The 23,998-nt window shown below is 37.5% G+C and overlaps 1 protein-coding gene across 3 annotated transcripts in view; it reads left to right on the plus strand.

Annotated features, from left to right (window-relative positions):
* The first annotated feature begins 277 nt into the window (after nucleotides 1-277).
* Nucleotides 278-23,998, plus strand: part of LOC131438794 (roundabout homolog 2-like) — a 513,725-nt gene continuing 490,004 nt past the window's right edge. For all 3 annotated transcript variants that reach the window (XM_058609072.1, XM_058609073.1, XM_058609074.1), the window contains exon 1: nucleotides 278-1,835. The gene's annotated coding sequence lies outside the window, so the exon portion shown is untranslated. The remainder of the gene's footprint in view (nucleotides 1,836-23,998) is intronic.

A 23,998-nucleotide genomic window follows, 5' to 3' on the forward strand; every position in this document is an offset into this window, starting at 1 on the left:
TCTTTCTCAAATCGTGACTAAAACCCGTGTAGAGACATGTGTCGTGCTCGTTTCCACTCTTCCGGGTTGGTTTTATGTTGAAACAGCGTCTCGGCGGTAGCCGGCCGTTCGAGCTCTACTGTTCCAGAGAAAAACTTAACGAATCTGCATTCTCTCTCGCAAAATGTTGCACACAGCTCGCTCTTTTTTTTCTCCACCAGCCGGATCTCTCTCACGGCGTCGTACCGGCGTCTTCGTTATCCATAGCGGCTTTGTGCTTTAGTTCGGTGCTCGCCGTCGTAGCATAAACAGTTTGTGAAGACGCGTCGTGGCGTAGAAATTTTTGTGTGTCGCACATCTCGTTTACGCCGCCGGAAAGGGGAATACGCGATAAGGACCTTTTGCCTTTTACTGTTCCAATGCTCAGGAGGGGGTGTGTTAGAGACGCATTGCGTTCGATTAGAGTGTGCGTGAAGTGTCCTTTTTTCATTGCCGGATAGGGTGACCAGAAGAGTTCCGTGTAACCTGCCGACAGGAAGTCTGGTGATGTAGACGAAAATAGAGCAGGCCAAGTCAGGCGGTATGGTTGTGGTCGCTACCGGCTCGGTTAAACCGATGAACTGAAGATCCGAAGAAGTGCATTTGGCAAAGTTCGGGATATTTATAGCAGCCGGATCGAGTTTGCATGCCGCTAATGATTTAATTACGGGAAGAGATTAGTGCAATGTGCTGAATCAAAGCGTGCGGGGCGCGGTTGCCGCCGTCGTCGTCGTAGTCGTCGTTGGTGACGAAAAAACGGGAAGCCAGTGAGTCACTTGACGGGTCGAACTGGATCGTTGGTTGATTATTCTGAGAAGAACGCGCGGTTCCGAAAGTGATTCGAGCATAAATTTATACCGTCTTGGCGTGCGATAGTGCGGCTTGGGTTTAGACGAAGCTAGCCGCAAAAGAGAATCTCAACCCCTCAACAGTCGTGATTGCCTCAAAAAGCGTTGGAAAAAGATCTTCCGAAATAAGAGCAAACCCGAGTCTACAGACTCCGCCACAGAGTTGTTTCGAGGCAGAGTGGCAAGTGAATCTTCGAGAGCCAAAAATTGATGGTGTTCAAATAAAACACACCCGATTTGTTGTGTTTTTTCTCTCCTCTGTATGGTGGAAGGTGTAATCTCCGGTGTTCGTGTGTGGAGCTCCTGTGGAGTTTGCCCTGGTGGAAGCACAGTAATAGAGTCCCATAAATCATCGGATTTATTCGATGTTGTTGGCGAACCATAAAAAAAATATTACCATTTATGCTGTCCAGATAGCGATTTATGAATGCCGCAAGTGAACAGTGTAACGCATTGATGTTGCTGCTTTGAGAGCAGACGGTCAAAAAAAAACCCGAAGAATTCGCGAGATGTCGGTCAAATTTCTCCACAGGTGAATATGATTTCGTCACCATTCCGGTAATCGTGTAAAATGGCATCGAATTGAATGAATTTCTTATTGTTCGAAGCCAACCCGTGTCGGCGAAGTTTGAATATTGTGTGAAGTACGTAAGCCTTTTTAGTTTTTTAAAACCACTTGAGAGCCGGTGGCGGTAATCGGCCTGCAAAGGGAAGGCCAACCAGGGGAAGCTAATGAAGAAATTGCTCGTGAGTCAACCGAATCGATGTTCACCGGAGAAGGTGTTAATGAAGAAATTATATATATGATCGTGTGCCTATCGGCTTCTTCGGCTAATGAAAGCAATAGGTTTCACTTTCGGTTGAAAGTGCTTTCGGTTTCGGTGGGATGTGGGTCATCAGAGTACGCAAATTGTGATGCCACAACCTGAACGCTGCTGCGTAGAAGCAATTGCTGAACGACATTCGAAGGTAAGCACATTTTCTTGAAATGCCATTAAAATGCTTTTCTCATTGCTACTGCACGACGCACCAACTGCCAAGACGAATCATATTCGGTTTGTATGGGCGGTTGTTTGGGGAAGAGGGGGCCATGCAAAGCGCTAAGTGGCTAGTGCTTTTATGATTGATGTCTTCGATAAGAGGTCGCAAGCTTGCGCCCGCGCTCTGCTGCTATTGGCGACCAGAAATTCCCCCCTCAGGGTTGGTCGTCGATGGGAGAGCCGTCGGTGTAAGTTTGAATGTGGAAAAAGGCACGAATTTTCGACACCTTCAAATTGTGCGTCGCACGCGGCCGTTTATATAGTGTCCAACCGAAGGTTGCTAGCGTAGGTTAAATTTTTTTTTCTTCAAACGATTAGCCGGTTTGCTGTGTCAAACAGCAAATGGCACTTAATGCTGCAAATGTTTGGCGGCTAATTACTTCGGTGGTTTTTAGCAACTGCCCGAATAGCACTGATGTGTGAAGTGTTGTATTTCTTTTCACGTACGGGAACCTGTTTCTGAGAAAAGGATTTTTCTCGAATCAAAACGTTTTGAATTGTCACCGTTTTCGGGAATTTTTCGGTGTGACACACTAGCAATAAATGTAGAAGTTTTGTTTGTGCTTTTTTTTGCAATCCACACTCACAGTCAACTTCTTATATGGAGTTTTGAATGTTTAATTACCTTTATCGATTCTACAGATAACGGGGCCAACTGTTACGAACGATTATATGGTGCCGTTATGGTCTAGTGGTTAGTACCCTGCATTTATTCGTCAAATAACGCCTTACCTTGGGAATCCTTAATCACTGGAAATATTACTTGTGTGGAATTTGGTCTCTCTGATCCAACAGACTTCGCAGCCGATTCTTAGTGTACAGAATCATTGCATGGCTAGTACTATGGATCATGCTGACACTAAGAATCCTTCCAGATCGTGGCTCGAACATACTGGCTTGTAAGACCAGCGTCCTATGCATTGAACCGTCAACCCGGCAAAATGCGAATTTCTTGAGGAATGTATTTCGTAACTATAGTTTTCTACCCGTATATCACTTTGAACCCTAGCCTCATGTAATGTGATGGATTGCTAAATAGATTCATGGTAAGGCAAAAAGCAGACATTCAACTACTGAAAATGTTTACTTGATCCTGAGGCATATTCATTTTAAAATTCTTTTGTATTACCCACCGGTTGACGACATAAAGGTAATGAACCGAAAATTGACATCATAAAAGACTAAGCACGGTTACGCTTTTAATTTGGCACTTACATTTTGTATGAATATATCTGAATGTATTCTTACATATTTGATGTGACTGTTTTTTCCCGAAAAAATATTTCGACTGTGAATTTGAAACACCATCTAACGAAAATCAGAACGATTTTTACCTTTTTTTATAAATATAAAAAATATGTACAGAATTCGCTCAAACTTTAGAAAAATTTTCCGAGGCCGAATGTTGTATAGCAATCGATTCAGCTGTGTGTGTGTGTGTGTGTGTGTGTGTATGTGTTGTCAACTAAGAGGTCGAGATCTCAGAGGTGACTGGACTGATTTTGATCAAACTAGTCGCGAATGAAAGGTCTCCCCGTCATCCTGAACGCTATTGAATGGTTTTGAGATCGGTTGTTTAGTTTTTGATTTATACGAAGTTTTATGTCAAGTTTTTTGATAGTATCTGTCACAATTAACCTTGAAAACAGAACATATTTTCAGAATTAGATTCCGCACGGTAATACCTATCCAACAAGCCATAGATTGTTAAAATCCGTCTATTTGTAACGGAGGTATCGAAATTTTTGTGTAAGCGGCTTTTTTCCCTATTCCAGCAGTAGAAGTTTTGAGCGCTGTCTGGCAAAGAAATGCTTGGGAGCAACCTAAAACACGATTTTTTATACTGTTACATACAATTGTTTCTAAGTACCCTAAAGACTGTGTACAGCATGTTATTTTGCCTCGGACCGATTTTAGCACGGTTCGGTTTTGGCAACATAATCATTCGAATATGCCATAAATAAACTAGATGATGACAGCATTTTCGAGTTGATAATAATTCCATAAATATATTGATTTAAACTACTATTTACATGCTGGAAGAACATAACTCCCATATACCATTCGAATCAGTTCGTCGAGATCAGCAAATGCGTGTGTGACAAATAATTTCACTCACTTTTCTCGGAGATGACTCAACCGTTTTCTACAAACTCCGATTTATATGAAAAGTCGTATGCTCCCAAACAAGGTTCCTGAATTACGTTTGGTTCCGACCTCTGGTTCCGGAGCTACATAAGGACGTATGAAATGAAATTAAAATTGTGTAACTCATTTTTCTCGTAAATGGCTGAACTATTTTAAGATTCAAATGAAGTCTAAGAATTATCTAAGATTCAAATGAAAAGTCTTTAGATTCCTTAAGACATCTTGCTTTTCAGTCAGGTCCAACTTCCGGTTTAGGAGATACAGGGTGATTTGTATAAAAATGTCTATTTCACATAAATTAATCAAGTTTATCGGGTTAGCAGATTTGGATAATCGATAACTAAATAAACTTGTTTCATTTTTGGTTGTATTCAGTTTTCGTTTCGGAAGGCAACCAAAAATTTAATTCGCACTACGATTCCTCAAAGATGTCTTCATTGATTTTCAAACATTTTGAAATAAATGTAAACTATACAGCTACTCACGTGAATTTGTTTGACTTTGGCTACACCGAATTTCGAATTCCGGTTCCAGTATCGAATCGTTTCTCAAAGCTCAATCGTTTTATAAAAAAAAGCCAAATCGAATTTCAAACACAAAAATTCAAATTAAAATAAATCCAATTTTATCCAATTCTGACTTCCGATTCTGGAATTGTAGGATGATGAATTTTTAAAATTCAAAGCGATATAGAAGATGACAATCCCGAAAAGCTTTAAAGTTGGACTCAAAAATATTGCAATTTATTCGTCATATGGCCATACGAATCGGTTTGGATTATGCTGGTTCCTGAATACCGGCTCTGAAAGTACCTTAAATTACCGTAAACTCTAAAGTGGAAATTACTTCGACATATCATGGAATGTTTAATCGATTGTTACACTATTAGATTCAAATTCGATCCGATTTGCAGTTTCGACATTACGGAGTAATGAGTGAATAAAATCGCAAATTGCCACTTAAAACGCCGGACATTAAAATAATGTCATGAAAACTGAAACACCGAAGAATAAATATACTTATATATACAAAAAAACGTCATTAATCCACCTAGCAGTGAGATGATACCTTTTTTTATCAATACGCATGTGTTTTTGCATGGATATTCTTGGGTGTTTTAGTTCTCATGACATTATTTTAATTATCGTCGTTTTAAACGGCAAATTGAGATTTTAATCACTCATTACCCTGTAATGCCGAAACTGCAAATCGGATCGAATTTGAATCTAATAGTGTAACAATCGATTGAACATTCCATGAGATGTCGACGTAAGTTCCACTTTAGAGTTTTTCGTCATTATTTATGGTACTTCCAGAGCCGGTATTCAGGAATTAGCATAGCCCAAAATGATGCGAATGGCCATAAATTATTACGCCAAACAATTTACATGAAATTTATAAACTCATCATCTGTAATTCCAGAATCGGATAAAATTCACCAACTTTGTATGGGACCTGAAATATTTGTTTTTGAAATTCGATTTGGTCTTTTTTGAGAAAATGATTGAGCTTTGAGAATCGATTCGATACTGGAACCGGAATTCTAAAATCGGTGTAGCCGAAATCAGTTAAATTCACCTGAGCAGTGTGTAGACATCTTTGAGAAATTGTAGTGCGAATTAAAATTTGGGGGTACATTCCGAATCCAAAAACGAATACCGCTCAAACTGAAATAAATTTATTTGGTAATCGACTATCCAAATCTGCAAACACGATAAACCTGATTAATTTATGTGAAATGGACATTTTTATACTAATCACCCTGCATTTTCTAAACCAGAAGTCGGATCTGACTAAAAAGTAAGAGGTTCTATAGGATTTTAAAACCTCTCATTTGAATCTTAGCCATCTACGAGAAAAATTAATTGCATTATTTTAATTTCGTTTCACATATCATCCTGTGGGAGTATACGACTTTTCATATGAATCTGAGTTTGTAGAAAACGGTTTAACCATCTCCGAGAAAATTGAGTGAAATTATTTGTCACACACGCATTTGTTGATCTCGACGAACTGAGTCGTATGGTATATGGAAGTAATGTTCTTCCAGCATTTATTGCTGTAAATAGTTGAAATCAATATAATTTGGAATTACTTTCAACTCTAAAATGCTGATATCATCTGGTTTACATATACCATATTCGAAAGATTATGTTGCCAAAAATGAACCGTGCTAAAATTGGTCCGAGGCAAATTGTCATAAAAAAGAATGCTGTACACAGTCTTTTTGGTACTTAGAAACAATTATATGTAACAGTATAAAAAATCGTGTTGCATGTAGCTCCCAAGCATTGCTTTTTCATACAGCGCTCAAAATTCCTTCTACTGGAATAAGGCTTACACAAAAATATCGATATCTCTATTAAAAATGAACGGATTTTAACAATCTATGGCTTGTTGGATAGGTATTACCGAGCGAAATCTGAGTCTGTAAACATATTCTGTTTTCAAGGTCAAATATGACAGATACTGTCAAAAAACTGAAAATTTTGACATAAAACTTCGTATAACTCAAAAAGTAAACATCCGATTTCAAAACCATTCAATAGCGTTCTGGGTGACGGGGAGACCTTTCATTTGCGACTAGTTTGATCAAAATCGGCCCAGCCATCTCTGAGATCTCGACCTCTTAGTTGACAACACACATACAGACACACACACATACACACACACAGACATTTGCTCAGTTCGGCGAGCTGAATCGATTGGTATATGACATTCGGCCCTCCGGGCCTCGGAAAATTTTTCGAAAGTTTGAGCGAATTCTATACCTATTTTTTATATATACAAAAAAAGGTAAAAGATAAAAAAATTGATAAAAAAGGTGTCATCTCACTGTTAGGTGGATTAAGCAAGTTTTTTTTTGTTCAAACACTTTGATTGATTTGTTCCATAGATATAACAACACAAGTTGTATTGATTCACCTAAATATATTAAGGTAGACGATTTTGCAAATGATTATTTGAAAAAAAGGAAAGAAAAATCGTTCTGCGGTATTTGCAAGAATTCGGCATAGAGTTTGGTTTTTATGCGATTAATTCTGAAACACAAAATAAAAACTGGAGCAATAAACGCAAGCAAACACGTTATTTCAAGCGTCGTCGTCGTTAGATTAAAAGAAATTCGCGGTTTCGACGGTTTAGATTAAAAGAAATTCGCCGTGCTTTTCATTGTTTTGTGTGTGTTTATCATTTGAGACATTAGATGAAATCGCGTAAAAAATACGTTCATCACACCATTCCATTTAATTGATATTTGAAATCTTCATATTTTAAAACATAACGCCTGAATTTATGGTGGAAAGATTATCATCGTAGCAGAAACGCCTGAAGTTATACCCATCAACGTTAAGTGCATTACGCGTAAATTTCAGCGAAATCATTCCAAATGGATCATGATCCGAGAACTTTTAATCATGGTGTATTATCATGACATGAAAATATACTATTTCCCCCAAATCAGGACTCGTTTTGTACAATTCAAGAATCGGGATTTTGCCCGTGAATCATTTTGATTTGTTTTATGAGTGAGCAAACACTAAATAAAAACAGAAACCCTTTGATTATGGAAATTTACTTATCGGTGATTCGATGGAATTGGAGTCAATGTAGACGAAATCACTGCTATAGTTTCAAGTATAATTTAATTTCATTCCCTCGTTTTTTTTCCGAAAAAATCGATTTTTGTGCTGCACAAAAAATTAAGTTCACGTATCCGCGTAGCATATGTGTACAAATGAATTTTTTGATCAGATACAGATATCTCGAATACACATTCCCAGTAACACTGAAATGAGTAAAACGAGATTCCTTCACAATTCCGAAAATCGATAATCGTTGTTTGTGTGAATGTAGCGACATTTACTACTTCGCTTCCAGCAATGTAATCGTACTAAAGTTTGACTTATTGACTACTACCATATTCTACTACGCGGAAAAAATGAGTTAAAAATACTTCAATGTTTTATACAGCTTTTACAGGAAAACTTCGCATGGTTTTGAAAAGAACCGATTTGTTGAGTGTAACCGATGATTGCAACTGTTGCGTACTTTTTGTCATCATTTATTTATCTACTTCAGAAACTGAACTCAGGACCTGGATTTACCCAAGTAGCACATGTAACTTGTTCATAAAAAAATAAAATGAAACAGATGCTGCATAAAGGTCGCATGACAAACACGACGAAACAAGTCGTATTATGATGGTGACAATGTAGTCAAAATAATGTTACAAATTGACATCTCATCATACTAAGTTACAATAAGCCCCAACATAATTTTTCGGTAACCTAATTCATACGACATATTCGCATTGACTATTTTTGGTTGCCAACTGGTCACTGTAATAAAATGTGACAATGAAAAAGTAACAGTAAGTTAAGTAACGATTTCATATCGGTTACCGTATTCTTTGTGATTCAACAAGGAAATACAAATACAGTGTCGGTTGAAAGCTTCCATACATTTTCCCGGACAATAATATCAAATCAATAATTAGAATAAGTAGAAAATTCCTTCAGTTTAAATAATGGACTATAGTTAAACCTGCGCTTATAGGCAAATATTGTAGATGCGAACTAAGCTTGTTTTGTTTTGGGAAGCTCATTCTTTCTACCAGAGAGAATATATGTACACTTTGTCACGGCAGTCTATGCATGATAAAACTTATGCAAATGGCTACCATTATGACCAGGGAATGAAATATTCATTAAATATAAAAAAATGCATTTTTATTCATTGCGTTTGGTCAACTGTTTTAACTTTGGTATATGAAAAACTAATATTAATCAATTGCACAATTCTGGTTAGGAATCCAAATCAAAAATTCAGTTCATGAATTTAGTTCTAGTAATCTGGAATTGTACTCATTTTCCGAATACAGGTCCCTAATTTAATTCTAGAACTTGAATTCCAATCCTAAAGAACTGAACTCAGTTCTAAATTCTGAAAATGAAATTCTGAACATTCTAAATTCTGAAACTGAAACAGAAATCAGGAATTGAATTCAGGTTCAGAAATCAGTTAAAAAATTCAGGTTCAGAATTCGGATTTAAAATTTAAAACCAGAATCCAGATCTAGAAGGCATATTTTGAATTTGTTGAATTCTGGATTCCAATTTCGAACATAAATTAAGAAACTAAATTTAGTTTCAAAATCTAATCAAGAAGTCAGTTGGAAGTCAAAAATCTAGTTCCAAAATCCAGAATTAGGAAAAAGTTCCAGAGACTTAGTTTCAAATTCTAAGCTTGTGTTCTGGAACTAAGTACTGAAATTGAATTCTTGAAAAAAATTTTAAGTCTGAAATTAAGTTTAGAATTTTAGGATTAGAATTCAGTTAAAGAATCTAATTAAGCTCTCAAATCCAGATCTAGTTTTTACATTTTATTCAAAAACAAGATTCTCGTTTTCATTTCTAATGAACTTAGTTGTACATTATTAGTCATCTTAAAACTACGAACTTTTGTGTTTACTCTAGCCAACCGATTTAACTGATTTTCAATAGTTGAACTTTGTTATTTGTAGGTGGATTCGTTTCTTTCGGTACAACATTGACTTTATTCGCTTTATACTATTCTAAAACATCTTTGATGAAGTGACAAGATGCCAATTTCAACCACGGTATATATCCTGGTTTACCGTTCCGGTAGTGATGAAGTTTTGGCTTGCTCGAATTATTACTTCATATTGCCTACCAAAACTTGGCCTTATTTTTCGTCCTAAAATGCTCCTCTACGCCGTTCCATTGCATTCTGGGAAGCTTCTTGAAATCTTCCAGCACATAGTTTCAACGTCCAATATCGCGCATGTGAACTTCGTCAAATATTCGCGATACAACTTACGAATCCGGGTTTCAGCCGTCATAAGTTATGACATTCGTTACATTTACTCAGTTCCATACTAATGCCCCACTCATTCACCAATCATCATTTATACTCTACTATGCGGAAGCAAAAAAATAAAATATATTTATTTCCACTTTCAAGATCGTACATTGAGTGCATTTTTCAATGTGGTTTATACTTTTTCTGATATATTCTCATGCGTAACATCGAGAAAGATAGAAACAATTAGAGCAGATTAGAAAAGTTAGTATTAGTAGATCAAACATTTCGATATCATTACAGACATAGAAAACTATACCCAAGGAACAATTCATGTTTTGCTAGCTTATTCATGACTAGTTTGCAACCAGAAATTTGAGTTATTGTTACTAAAATCTAACCACTTGCGTGACTCAAAATGCGCAGTTTCTACTAGCTTCTAAAAAAAAAAAAGTTTCTATGTCTGGTAAAAAAGTTGTCGTTACGTTGTAATGCCATACTGAAATAACTTATTTTCCATAACTTGAAAATAACTTATTTACAAGGAAACTAGTTGAAACTTTGTTGCCATCGACATTATAAACATTGAATGAATCCATAGGGCTTTTCTATCAACAATAAAAAGATAGTATAGTATTTGAAATTACAAATTTTATACAAGGTACAAATTTCACAACGATTTTAAAACTGTCGAGCGGAATTAAATTTTAATTAACTGTTTTTTTATGCGCATTCAATCAAAATCTGTTTTTGAAGATATGAACAATAGATGACGAAAAAACCTTAAGTTCAGAATGCTCAAAATTAATCCAAGTAGAGTGATTTTTCATTATCTTAAATACATATATCATGATAATTATAATATTATCACAATCGATGTTCAATTCCTATATTATTTTCTTCGTGTTTATGACTATTCTGCACTTCCCTATTTTCGACAAAAAATAGTTTTGAAAAAAGTAATATCCTGGTTTTAAATACATACACTTCTTGAGACTCCATATTGTGTTCGCCATATTCAAGCTAATAAAAGTTTTTTGGTTGCATTTTTGTTATCGTTTGGTTTGGCAAACCTATCGATAGCTATCTGAATCAACGCAGAAATTGTATGTTATAATCTTATAATACCTAAATTATTGATACATCAATTCACAGAAACGATTCACATATACGCTAACGTATTTATAATGGTTTCGCAACGGAAAATGAACCTTTTTTCAACTAGTAAAAAACATGTTCATGCTCTTGTTGCAACACAGTTGGGTTAAGTGGTATCAAAACTAGTTACGGATTGCTACTATTGAAGTCAAATAAGCTTATTTTCAACTAGTAACTAGAAGCATTTTTGTGATTAAAGATATGTTTTGATTAAGTAACGATAGCTTATAAATTATATTTAATTCAATATCACACAAAGATGTTATGATTGGAAACCTAAATAACTATTTCGTAACTAGTTATGTTATGATGAAACATTGCCGTCACCATGTTTTAACCAGTATAACATAAAAAACATATTCGTGCTCTTGTTGCAACATAGTTTGGATTTTGTCGTATCAGAACTAGTTGCGGATTGTTACTTGGGATAGAGGAGATCAGGGCCAAGACCGAAACGGATAAAAATCTATATCCTCCGAAGTTTTAATAACGAAGACATTAAAAACAAAGAAGCAGTTGGTAGGATGACAAATTACCGATACAATACAGCCGCACGACCTAATGTTTGACAATTTGTTTACCGCAACGGAACCTGTCGCTAGGTTACAAGCTAATTCCTTTTGTTAAGTTTTTTTTTCTGGTGTGTAGTTAAAACCTGAAATGCCATCAAACAATTATTTGTTCGAAAATACACATTTTGAACATATCTTGTGATATTACATTTTATAAGTGGCACATAAATGGAGCGTCGTATTTCACACAAATTTATATTCAAGAATATGTAAAATTGTGTTACTTGAAAATTACATGGCTTGAAATCGAATAAAATAAAAGGCAAAAGTTCGATAGCAAGAGCGCGACTTGAACCGAGAAACATTAGATCATAAAGCACGCCAGTTAATCGACTGAGCCACAGAAGTTCATATCTGCTTGAAAAATAATTGATACATATAAATCCATACAGCGGCAATTGGCAGCTGAATGCTGAAAAACTCTGTGCGAATGGCAAATTGCGTCATTGGATAAGTTGTAGTAGTAGTAGTAGTAGTAGTAGTAGTAGTAGTAGTAGTAGTAGTAGTAGTAGTAGTAGTAGTAGTAGTAGTAATAGTAGCTTTGAATTGTATCCTTTTGCAGAATTAAGTCATCTGTAAAATTCAAATAATTTTCTGTGAAGACTTCACGCGCGCGTCATCAATGTTTCAACTTTGCGAGTAACCAGGAAAGAAAAAGAAATGAAAATAAAATCATCAGCAGAAATGGAAAAAGGCAGAAAAAATAATTATTATGCATCTCTAGATATAATAAAGAGAGGGTAAGATAAAAATAATCAAAATGGCGTACGTACAGCAACGATTTAAGCTGCAAAGAATTGTCGTATAAATGCAATGTAACTGCTCGAACGAACACTCAATTCCTTCAGTGCAGAATAAATATTGTCGCTAATTGATTGCACAAGTCGCACAAGAACAAACATCGCATTTTAATGAATGCATTTACTTTCCATCTTCCCTCAATCGGAACAAATTGCTCGCTCCCTCGGCACGTCTTTCCGTTTATCTTACTCCGTTGTCAAGCGGTCTGATCCTCTGTTTTGGGATATTTCTCGATACCGAGGAGTGCCAACCCGATTACGAATTGATTGCGCCCGTGTGCCGCTTTGCAACCCAATTAACTACACGGTCACGTGTTTCTGTCCCGAGCTATAAATCGTTCTTTCCGCTAGCTGTCGAGGAACGTTCGGTGTTTAAATTATCCCTAGCCCAACCTCTAATTCCGGCAGACAAACACACATACTACTGGTACTGGCGTAGGTTAAGTTCATGAACTTCCACATCCCACGCACATTCGCACGAGATCCTGCCGGAAGAAAGATTTGCTTCCCTCTTTTTTTCCGGCATCGAGCCCTCGGTACCGACAGGGATCAGATCAATGAAACGCATAGAAACCGACCCTATTTCGTTCGGTCGAATTATACGTCTGCGTCGTAATTTGTTATTGGAATGAATCCCATTTTACATGCGGTGCTGCGATATTGTAAACAAACTGCCTCCTGCACCGGCACCAGTCCCAATACTTCGATACCAGCAAAGCGCCCCCTGGCTAGTAAGCATCGGAATCAAACGATTCTAATATGGGCATAATTGCCGCGAGGTAATCCCTATTAAAATATTTGACAATTGATAACATCTTGGTCAATGTGCGACGGTCTAGGCACGGCAGGGAGCGCCACGTGCTCCGCATGGTCTCGGAATAGGACAATGTCACGAACTTGGCGCCTTCATGGCCCATTCCACGTTGAAGAGCTCACTCGCAAACGCGTGCGTGTCTTGCCGCAGTTAGGGAATCGAGCGGCACAGGGCAACGAATCGTTGGCAACCGGCTATGTAGGAAGGGATTAGACTGTTGTGGCGATAAAATGTGGACTACGACAAACATGGATTAATGATTTGTCTGCTGGGGAACTCCCATCTGGATTTTAGAAGTTTTTGACGGGTTGACAAATAGACAGTGTATTTACATACTACCCGGAAAAAGCCCATCGTGGACGATAGAAACATAATCACTTTCACTAATTGTTGTTTTGAATTGTGACGAGTCATGTTTTGGTGCTTTCCCAAAAATTACCTTACTGCTACAGTTCAGACAGTCGTAAGCTGCAACTTGTCATGGGAAGGTCCACAGGCGAACAATGACTCAGCGCTCGGAGTCAATCCCGATTGCGTTACCGCTACGAGGTCCATCAAATCTGCATAAAAATGCTAACCGTCTCAAGAAGCCACACGAAAGTGGCAATTGTGGTGACAGACATCAGTAACCGTGTAGTGCTCACGTCGTCCGTTTGAATCTTTTCAGACTTCCAAACAAACCAGAAAAAAATGACTGCACTTGAAGAATGGCCAGTCGGTCGCATCGTCAATGCGTCCGTTCGGGCCAATTCGGATAACAAAGAGTTCAAGATCGCTGTTCATTTCCTTCCAGCAGTCTCACCGAAAAGAAAACCGGTTTGCATTTTTAAAATGCACGTACTTTTTGTTGTTGTTGTTGTTGTTGTGATCATTTGCTCCGTCTATGTTGGACACACACAGAAAGGGTTCGAGACCAGCAAACACCGGTCGGTCGGTCGATTGGTAAGCCCGGTGCAGGGCGGCACCGAAGAGGCCGAAGCCATGGACTTGAAGCGAGTGTTTATGTGCAATCTACATACTGTAATGATACGGCTAATGTATGCAACCAATGGCACCATACCGTGTCTGAGGCGTGTAATGTTGTGCGGAACAGAGCCCGTCATCCGGAGACCCGGTGGAGTTAGGCTGCTGCAGGGTCAGGACAGAATAGAGAGTGGTTTTTTTTCCAAGTGTCGATTGGAAAATCGGCCAGTTTGAACAGATGGTGGTTAGCTTACGCTAGGAATTTAAAAAAGAAAGAAAGATTCAGTTCCGATAAGGCTTCAACGAAGGCAATTATTTGTCATCTTTCGGTGTTTCCGGGAACGAAACCCTGTGACAAGTGCTTCCGAGCATTACTCACAAGATGTGCAAAGTAAAAGATGATTAAATGATCAGTTTTAAAGAATTATCTTCTTATTATATCATCTCGTATAGAAACACAAGCATAAAATTGAGAATTATCCTCTCATTTCGAAATTTAATATCGTTCCTGGTTCCGAAAGTTCTGGGAAATTACTCGTGTGCTCCAAACCGGAAATCACACCCAATTCTCAGGGACCGGTAGACCGATTTTCGCAAACTCAGAATCAAACGAAAAGTATTATGTTTTCATAAGTTAATCTGGATTTCTATCCAGATCTGGCTTCCGGTTCCGGAAATACAGGGTAGTGTTTATGAAACAGAAACCTGTCATGTTGAGCGATAATGCAAAATACGAAAAATTCTTCTAAATTTCATTCAAAACTGTTTCAATTGCTGACCAAACAAGCCGAGTTCAGCTATACCGGTTCTCACCCTCCGGTTTCGGAAGTAACGGAAGTAGTGGTTGAAAACTCTGAAACGGAACTATCTTTATATTCACAGAAACAGCTGGGTCGATTTTCATAAACTTAGACCTAAATAAAAGGGTCAATGCTATAAAAATAGACTGCTTGACATCTTCTGCAAATCAGAAATCAGAACTAATTGGCTCAAGTGGCACGTTCCCCTAATTATCTGGAGATTTGTGCCTTGCAGTAGCTTCTCATCAATTTCCTAATGGGAAGGGAAGGATAAAAGAAACCGTTCTGCATCCCAGAAAGGATGCTGAACGATCTGCAGGTGCCAAAATGCACAGTTCATAAAACCTCCAACCCCCGAGAGGATATAGAGATTTTACAAAAGCGACACCATTCTGCATTCCCGGAAGAATGCAGAACGATTCGCAGTAGGTACAAGTAGAAGTAAATTCGGCACCCCATACAGGATGCCAAACAATCTGCTAAAACCTATTCAAGGTCAATACAGAAAGGATTCATTCATTCCAGGAAGAACGATGAACCCTTCTGACTATAGCTCCTTACCATATTGGATGAGACACGATAGAATATCATTTAATTTTAGCTTCGCATACACCGACTCAATCATGTATGGAGAACCAAAAATACTCAGCACGCTGAGTATTAGCCATGTGATAATTGAGCTTGCAATTTCCAGTCAGAGCTCTGACCAGAATAGTGCAATGATGCTTGGAAAATTGCAGTAGACACTTTGACATTTTTAGATTCAAATCTGGTAAAAATGTTTCGGTGTGAGCCCAAGGTGCTGCCCCAAATGATATGGTGAGCATTGATGCCACTGCCGATTATAAACGGTAAATCACTTTTGCAGCAGTATGCTACAACCTTTTTGAAGTCATCACTTGGCGAAGGTTGGTTATGCGTTAAATATGCCAAACAATAGACATATTTCCTGTCTATGCCATCAATAGTCATACCAACTGTGAGAGCACAAATATCCAGAGTTGTGATCTCCGATATGAGAGAAACATCGAGAGCACTATTTGCAAGTATGCATGCTCGAGGCATTTCACGTGAATTAGTCATACCGTTCTTGTTGAAGACAACGAAGACTGGATTTAACAATTTTCCAACGTAGAAGTTTTCCTTTTGGAAATATGGTTCTTGAACCAAAGCTATAGAAGCTTTACTTTCTTGCAGAAGTCTTGGTAGATTCATAGTTGCTGTACGTTTATGTTGGAGATTGATTTGTGCTACTCTAACCATTATCAATTAAAGTAATGAGCACTCCATCTCCAGCACTCATCGCACGACAACTAGAAGAAACCAAATATATTGGCTTATAATCGCCTATAGCGAACAATGGAAGGATTTTTTTAAACGTTTTAATCATTTAAATCCCACGACTTGCGAAGAATGAAATCGTTCACTGTGCCAGAGCTTCGCTTAACACAGTAAGGGAAAACCCCAAAATATTCCGTTCACGACTGCATTTTTTAACCACCTGCAGCCATTCAGTCATCGTCACGGAAATACACCTTGGCTTGGGAGTTCCTATTTTGTGGCCTTTTACGACATGGAACAGGAAACCATTGGATCAATTCTTGGTAGAAAATAATTCCGCCGGATGCCACACGGCTTACCTGTTTGATGGAGGACTTATACCACCGGAACAGGTGGACCGTAGCGTTATTCTTAGCCAGTTGGGAAACCGCTACCGACACTACACGGCTATCTAGGCTGCTCAGAAAGAAACTTCCATGGGTGGCCGAGCAGCCATACACACAACCATAGTTTCTACAAAAGATAATCGCTTCGGGAAGAAAATAATGCTGTGCATTTGATGGAATTAAAAAGGTGTCTTGAACTACGAGCTATTCAAACCATGGGAAGCTGTAAATACTGTAACAGAATGCTCCCTAAGACATGACATCAGTTTGCACCCTTGCACACTCCTCTAAAGCGGTTGAAAACATAATTTCTTAACTTTTTCGACATGCGTCATACTTAACGCTCGTATGTTTTTTTTTACAAAAAACAGTACATTTGGCGTATAAATCAAGAAAATACAGTACATTGACTTTGAAAAAACAGTACATTTTACAGTACGCATTTTTCTAAAAATACTTAATAAAAATAAAAAAAAAATTGATCAGCATCTTACGAAGATATTGAAAACCGCGAAAAAGCCACCACAGAGACGGGACTCGAAACCGTAGTTAGCTCCTATCCGGGTAAATCGTTTTGCCAACTAAACTATTCTGCATGTGAAACAGAAGAAGAAACAGTCTAATTGAACAAAAGAACCTAGCATGTTCAGCTGTACTCGGGCGCCACGGCGTTCATTTGTAGTCGTTTCTCTATAGCAACCCTGCCACCAGTTGTTTCAGCCCTTGATTAGTCGGTTTTTTTTCGTGTGTTTCACATGCAGGGTAGCTTAATTGGCAGAACGATTTCCCCGGATATGAGCTAGCTACGGGTTTGAGTCCCGTCTCTGTGGTAGCCTTTTTGCATATCATTTTTTAAATCTGTTTTCCTCGTTAGATACTGATCAAATGTAAAACTAGCTCAATACGGCTCTACGCCTTAACAAGAGTAAACAAATCTTTAAAAGCAAATAATTATTAAATGATTTATTTTCATTGTTTTATTTTTTTCTCTTTTAGGGCATTTGTAAGATTGACAAAACTAAAAAATTCACGAATTATTCATCAAACATTTTTTGAGAAGCGTATGATTGTTCTTGTTTGAGGCACTTTTGTTTTTTTTACCATAAAATTGTTTACCCGCTAAATTGTTGTGATGCGCTCTGAACAATTATGATTAATGAATAAATTGTTATTTGCATGTACTTACATTCACATTCACATTCACATTCGCTACTCGTTGTCACTGTCCTTTCTGACGTTTTGTACCAACACAAATCGAAATTCGTTGCGTTAAATATTTAAAATTCTGTATAATTTTTAGTGTGAATAATACAGTACATTTCAGTGTAAAAATACAGTACAAATTAAAATACAGTACATTTAAGGGTATAAAACAGTACGCAGTATTTGGGTCAAAAATACAGTACAATACTGCAAAATACAGTACGAATACGAGCGTTAGTCATACTGCCCATACTTTGCCCGTTCCGACTATTGTCTAAATTTTTTTTCTTGGCCAACATTTTGTAAAATTGAGCTACTGCTTAGCTTTCGAAGACAATTACTTGAAATGTAGTATCTTGTACCTAATGCTTACATTTAACCTAATACTTGCCATTAACGATATTTCCATTCAAGAAATTTTTTCTACACGCCTGACACTGTATTCCGGCCACCAAGTTTTTATGATAGAAAAGAAAACTGCAAAGAGATTACGCATATTTCCTTACAACACTGTAAAATTTTCAAAAAATCGGATTTTTTTTTCATTGAAAAAGGTCATGTATGAACTTAAAAATAATATTCCAAAAGATGAAAAGCGGGGAATAATTCTAGACGTCTTAATTTCGAGTTTTACCGCGAGACTTCGACTATTATACTCCGAGCGCCGTTTATCTCAGAACCACGTTTTTTGAGCTGGTCGGAAACATAAATCAAGTAAATCTTGACCAATCGATTCAAAAATTTTACAGGATATTCTCAGAATATTTTGTGATAAAAAAATGCGTTTTTTTCAAAGGGTTGTCATTTTACAGAAAATCAATTAATTAAAAAAACCCTACGTATCTCTATGTTATATGAAATTAGAAAATGTTTTGTATTTTGTTCTAGATCGAAAATCGCGGGAGCTGAATTTCCGACCGTCAAAATGCAACACTTTCGCGAAAATGCCGCCAAGCCGCCATTTTGTTTTTCAATTTTTAAAACTGATCATTTTTTTTTGTAGTTATTTATGGGGCATTCCACGCAAAATCAGCCACCCAAAATTGTTTTTTTTTATCAAACTATTTTTTTTCGGTAAAGAAATCGAAAATATTCGACACGTATTTTTTTATTTCAATATGGTACGTGGAATGATATGATTTTTTGAAATTTCGCGTTTTCAAAAAGGAGCCTTTTTCAACAGTCTATACTGTAAAATCTAATAAAGATACAAAAATTCGTCCAAGACATGAAATGGGCGTCTTTTCCTTAGGTTTCAAATAAGCGATTCCATAAAACAACCTTTAAAGTTAATATAATGAAAAAAGTTAATAATTAATAAAGAAATAAAAAAAAATTCAAACTTGGGCCTATTTTTTTTTCTTTTTTTATATTGAAAAAAGAAGCCTTAGGGGTTTAACTCAATCTTGGCAAAGTTTCAGAGTGGAAAGATCAATACTTTCGAAGCAGTGAATTTTTCAATTACGACCCGCACGTACGGAGCGTACCGCAGCGTAATTCGCTCGAAAACGGTCTTGAAAGGCTATCCGCATTATGCAGATCCGACTGATCCGAACTCTCCGGCGTTGACTTTTTTCTGCTTCGGTTATGGCTGAGCTGCACATGTATTCTTTCATTGCTCGAAAACAAACTTCATATTTTTTAAATGTGAAAAAAACTTTGAAGAGTGACAAAAGTTTAATAATTTGCGATTTTGCGGAAAATTTCGCCTTTGTTATTCAAAACGCCATAATTGGCTTTCATTGGAACAACGACCAAGCGACTATATTCCCCATTGTTTTCTATTATAAAATAGTTAGATGTAATTTCCGCGTATTTCAAAAAGTAATTTTTAAAACTTGAAAATGAAAACGAAATCATTTTCTCATCAACATTTTTGTGGCATAAGTACAGGAAGACAATTCTTTTAGTGATAAAATTCAGAAAAAAAAACTATTCATAAGTTGCGTTGAAACAATGGAAAAGCACCTCTGGCAAGAGAAATTAAGCTGCATCACCAACGTCGATTTTTGAAGGATATTTGCAATCCTTCCTGAATACCGGATGAAAACTTTGATAAGCTATTTCCACTGCCAAGATGTTTGGCTTGAAGTTTATTAAATTGTTAGATACTCTTCGTTAACAGTTGATTATTCAAAAATATTTTCTGAGCTAAGGTTTCTCAACGTTGTAACGATCGCCCAACTAACATCACTCTTCTGTGGCACTTGGAATGTAGCGGAGAAATCTTCTCAGTAGCAATATGAGCTGAACTAACATTTCTTGCCATTCTACAGTGACCTGTATGGATGTCACATATACAAAATTTCATCCCAATCGAAGCAAGATAATCCTAATTTTATCACCTTTTCTGATGTTAAGTTCCAAAATTGTTTTCGATATACTTTCGTTTTTCAATTTTGCAATTTAAGTCGAGCAATTTCGTACTTTGAAGGCACGTAGCAATTTTCCGTAAAGATTTGTGACTTTTACTGTTAGTATGTTCACTCCCACGTGGGAACAAGCTCATTTCCAAATGTCTAAATGTTCCAATAGAACGACACAACTAAACTCGGTACTACCTTAGCAAATCCCGCACAGGTGGAATATGTGCAAACGTGACTCACGGGTAGTCACATGAAAGGTACCGACAGGTTGACATTTTTACTAAAAAATGCACATAAACCTCTCCGTAGATGTTCATGTTGTTGTTGTTGTAATTGTACTTGTGAATCAGACATTCCGATCGACCTAAATCCTTGCTTCGAATCGAAACCTCTACTCGACTTCATTAATTCCGGCTCGATTTACGGCTGATGGCTTAACTAAATAAATAATCGAGAAGCCGTTATGGGTCGCGTTCCAAAACGGAGGTAGCAGCCCTGCCTGGTGTAAGGTGAAGCCAACTCAATTCGCCTTTATTCAGATCTATATATAGGAGTACCTACCTACCAACTCAACCAACTGTACCTGGCTGGCTGCCGGTGAGTGCATAATCCCTCCTCACTCCCGCCATTGGCCAATGCACACGAATGACCCACTAGCTACGGCACAGCTCTCCAATTATTTAGAAGATTTATTGATTTATGGCTTAATTAATACTCTGCCAAAGGTCTGTCCGTCCGTCTGGTCGGGCAACTAAACTCTCATCGAGTGCCGTGACAGTCGGATAGGATGGAGAATGGTTCCGATTTAATTGGTTATTTGATATGTGCATTGAACTTGATCGGTCGCGGCTTTGGGAATGGCAACTCCGCCACCGGTAGGCAGTATGTTTGGTTTCTTTCTAAATTTGAACGCAGGTACTTTCCGGCAAAGGGGGCTGCCAAACGATCGCCGATAATTGATCGCTGCTGGATGAACATCTACTGATTGGTTTGGGACCGAAACTAAACGCGTGAGCCGTGGCATGCCGACAGGGACGGAATGTGTGACGATGGTGGCCTACGCAGTGCTGTCTCCGTTCGAACGGCAGGAACTGTATTCCATGTGAGTTTTTTTTTCAGAAAGGGTCACCAGCTGATCTAAGGGCGGCTCGGCAGGCCGTCCATTCTGTCAGTCAGTCAGTTTTACTTTTTTTTAGAGTAGAAATGAACTTCTTTTGCACCGATCTCAAGTTGAGCAGCGAAGCACTGAACTGGGAGGTGGTTTTCGTTAATCGACGTTAATTGAAACGTTTTTCGTTTCCCCAAGAAAAAAACGGGAAAGGGAATTCGTGGCAGTCGTGTCCATGATGATATGAGTCAGTAGCTGTTTTGTCTGAGACATGATCCAGTCGTACCTTACTCGCTGCTTCCCGTAAAGGGGAGACTGTCGTATTTCGAAAAAGATTTGTAGACAGCTAGACATTTGTTGGACCCAACCGACTGGATATTTTGAACGTCATCACTGAAATGTAGTTTGGGGAAAAGAAAAACATTCGAACATTCGATGAGATCATCCGACCGATAGGTAACGTAGTTTGGGCGTTTGCAACTACAGCTCACTCGGTCGGGGAGTTCAGGTAGAAGTCAACCTAATTTGAAAGTCGTGATGAAGTAGTAAAACAATTTGTTCAAATTTTCGCCAATATGTTTAACCCCGTAGGTTCAAGTGCCCGTGCTGGTTCGTCGGAATAGATTTATCGTCAATGCCGATCTACCACCTCCGGCATACCAACTATCAAGCAACGGTCGCTGCTTTTGGAAGCCAAAACATTTATTGCATTATTCGAGTCGGTTTGGAATTGACAGTTTTAGTTAGATTCGTATCTCGTGCTTACAGGCAATCAATGAGTAATAGTTCGATAGAAAAATGTGCGACTGAGATGAGGATGAGAATTGAATGTTACATTACAATTTGCATATAAACACTGACCCCAAACAGAAAAAAATTGATATACGTTGTTTGAAAAGGTTTATATTAGAGATGATTTTCCCAAAATTTTAACCCTTTAACTGACATATTGGTAGAGTTTGGGTGGTTCTTCTGATTTTCATTTTGTTTATTTATTTCAAAAACCTCTTTAACAAAATAATTGAAAAAATCAAGAATATTTCAGGAATTATGGGAAACCTTTCTGATTTTTTTCAGAATTTTTCAAAATGTATTTCATGTGAAAATCAATGTTCAAATTTTCGATTTTTATCCATTCACTCTAGATACTACAAAAAAATTGTCATCATCCGATGGAAACGCATGGTATTTAGTTATGAAATCATATATCACATGCACTTAGAACTAAATTCTATGCGTTTCCATCTACAACTTGAGTTCAGGGCTTAAGAAAGAATTTTATTCCTAAAATCTCAACTAACTAAATTTCGGATGATCTCAACTGTTCGTCGACGTTCTGTACCATATGATATGAATAGCCAAGTTGCCTGAAATTGCTCAGCAAGACAGCTACAATTGAAGGGTTTAAGCTCAACATTTGAAAATGGTTCTTGAATGTGATTCGGCAGACTCAAGCAAAAAAGAAGCATTGCGAGCAAGGTGGATCGATCAAAAGGAGGGTGACGCACGCAGTATCCGAGTCTTGAATGGCTGGCATAGAGTGGTCATAGTCTGAGCTGTATGGAGACGACTTCTAGATACAGAATGGACGGGCTTGAGCTGATACATGAGAAAAGTACTCCTTGAAACACCAGAAAAAGACCACTAATTGTAAGCAAATGCGATGGACTATATTTGCGAAAGCCTATGAAGTTCGATATTCATACATAGCTTAGTTTCTCACTCATTCTTAGTTAATAAATATTTCGATTCAAGCAATAAAACAATACGATTTTCTGAAACTGGTTAATAAAGGGGTCCTCTTCAGGCAATAGCAAAAAACTGAAAATATTAAGTTTAAAAGAACATGTTGTTTGTATAGAAAATCGACGATGCGAATTAATACGTTTTTTTGGGTCTTCGGAACTTGCGCCAAGCGCTTTAACATGAATTCTATCTGGTTTATAGTATTTTTTACGGTTGCTAATAGCTAACCTCGAAACCTCCAGACTATCGCGCAAGATGTTGAAGTTAGAAACGAATTACAACAGTCCGCTGGTACACATGTTCACTAACGCATTCCTAACATCATTGCTTGGTACATCGAGCCAGGCGAGCGGGCGAGTGTAAATAACATAAGGAATAAAATTCTTTTATCATTATTAATTACGTCAATACTCAAGTTGTAGATGGAAACGCATGGTATTTAGTTCTAAGGCAATGATGTGATATACGATTTTAGAACTAAATACCATGAGTCTTCATCGGATGATGACAATTTTATGGAGACGCATGGTTTTTAGAACGATTTATTTTTTTTTAAAGTCTGATATTATACCCGACGCGTAATTCAGTATATTCAGTGTTTTCTCATTGAACAAATAATAATGGGTGTATCCGATAAAAATATCACAACGAAGATGTGAAGAATTTATCCATTCTATCTCAACAGAACACTCAAACCATTCATAATGTACAGAACCACCGCATGGGTAGGTCTCCGATCTTGTTGATACTGCGTCCTTCCTTCGAATTCTTCCAGGTCGGTGCTCGAACATGCGACAACTGGCTTCGTGAACCAAATTAATTTTCTTAGAACTACCGTTCAGAAAAATAATTTCAAATGTTTTGCATAATACAAAGCATCATTGGAACGACAAATTTATAATTGTTCATGGACATATTGAGAAA

Source organism: Malaya genurostris, chromosome 3, assembly GCF_030247185.1.
Source record: "Malaya genurostris strain Urasoe2022 chromosome 3, Malgen_1.1, whole genome shotgun sequence".
In the NCBI taxonomy this organism is placed as follows: domain Eukaryota; kingdom Metazoa; phylum Arthropoda; class Insecta; order Diptera; family Culicidae; genus Malaya; species Malaya genurostris.